Source organism: Bison bison, unplaced genomic scaffold (genome assembly GCF_000754665.1).
Source record: "Bison bison bison isolate TAMUID 2011002044 unplaced genomic scaffold, Bison_UMD1.0 scf7180017864223, whole genome shotgun sequence".
Lineage (NCBI taxonomy): Eukaryota > Metazoa > Chordata > Mammalia > Artiodactyla > Bovidae > Bison > Bison bison.
The window spans coordinates 569,751-571,412 of NW_011494795.1; the positions used below are offsets into that span (position 1 = coordinate 569,751).

Consider the following 1,662-nt stretch of genomic DNA (forward strand, 5'->3'; position numbering starts at 1 on the left):
AATCGTGCAGTAGTTTGAGCATTCTTTGGCATTGCCTTTCTTTGGGATTGGAATGAAAACTGACCTTTTCCAGTCCTGTGGCCACTGCTGAGTTTTCCAAATTTGCTGGCATATTGAGTGCAGCACTTTCACAGCATCATCTTTCAGGATTTGGAATAGCTCAACTGGAATTCTATCACCTCCACTAGCTTTGTTCATAGTGATGCTTTCTAAGGCCCACTTGACTTCACATTCCAGGATGTCTGGCTCTAGGTCAGTGATCACACCATCGTGATTATCTGGGTCGTGAAGATCTTTTTTCTACTGTTCTTCTGTGTATTCTTGCCATCTCTTCTTAATAGCTTCTGCTTCTGTTAGGTCCATACCATTTCTGTCCTTTATCGAGCCCATCTTTGCATGAAATGTTCCTTTGGTATCTCTGATTTTCTTGAAGAGATCCCTAGTCTTTCCCATTCTGTTGTTTTCCTCTATTTCTTTGTATTGATTGCTGAAGAAGGCTTTCTTATCTCTTCTTGCTATTCTTTGGAACTCTGTATTCAGATGTTTATATCTTCCTTTGCTCCTTTGCTTTTCGCTTCTCTTCTTTTCACAGCTATTTGTAAGGCCTCCAATGAATATTCAGGACTAATTTCCTTTAGGATGGACCGGTTTGATCTCCTTGCTGTCCAAGGGACTGTCAAGAGTCTTCTCCAGCCCCACAATTCAAAAGCATCAATTCTTCTTTACTACCTCACAAAGCAGGCTTGGGACAGTCACGGTCGCCTGGATATGGGGTTGGAGCCCCCTCAGATGAATCCTCTATGTGGTCACTTGGATACTGAGAGGAAAAAGGTGGAAGAGGATGCTTCTCCCCCTGCCCTCTTTCCACCAAAACCCCAGAGTAGCCATTATAGGGTAGAGACATTGGGCTTGATATTTCCAAGTTACTTGTGGTTAAGGTTTGGTCTCTGGGGACAGTGAGGTGAGCATGTGGCTGGCGGGGCAGAGCCCACGTGAGCCAAAGTCACAGGCGGGCACACCGCATACAGGCAGAGTCATTCTGTCCCTTGTTCTGCCCCTGCTGCCAGAGTGGGCCTGGCCCCCAGGGAGCGGAGCTGTCCCTGGCAGCCCTGGGCCTTTACCTGGACCCGAGGTGCCCAATGCAACCCTTGGACTAAGCAAGGTGCAGTCTGCCTGCCCAGAGACAGCTGTGTCAGACACAGGCGATGTCAGCCCCGGCCTGCCTGATCACAGGACCTGCAGCTGGGGGGCGTGAGGCCTGCTCTGGCCCCCCCTAGTTCTGTGAAATTAGGCACGTGACCTCCACACCTTCTCCAGGCTTTCCTAAGTTTCCCACCCATCAAAGGTGGTGTAGGGGAAGGAGTTAGACTCCAAGGTTCTTTCTGGCTCAGGTATTCAGCAGTTCTGTGACCAAGTTCCCATAAGTCAGTTTAGCTCAATGGTGCAGGAGGCCAAAGCTTACGGTGCTGGCAGATTTGAGAATGGTGTTACAATCCCACCAACACCGCTGGCTACAGAGCAAGCTGCAGGAAATTAGGGGCTCTCCATTCTGTCCACCTGCATATCCCTAAGCCTGCACCATGCCTGGCACACAAGAGGTGCTCTGTACGTGTTGGACACACATGCAACCTGGAACTTCCCCGGAGTTCCAGCCACACCAGG

The 1,662-nt window shown here is 49.6% G+C and overlaps 1 pseudogene; it reads right to left on the bottom strand.

Moving 5' to 3' along the window:
* LOC104992785 overlaps nt 1-1,662 on the bottom strand; it is a 45,384-nt pseudogene that overhangs the window by 17,946 nt on the left and 25,776 nt on the right.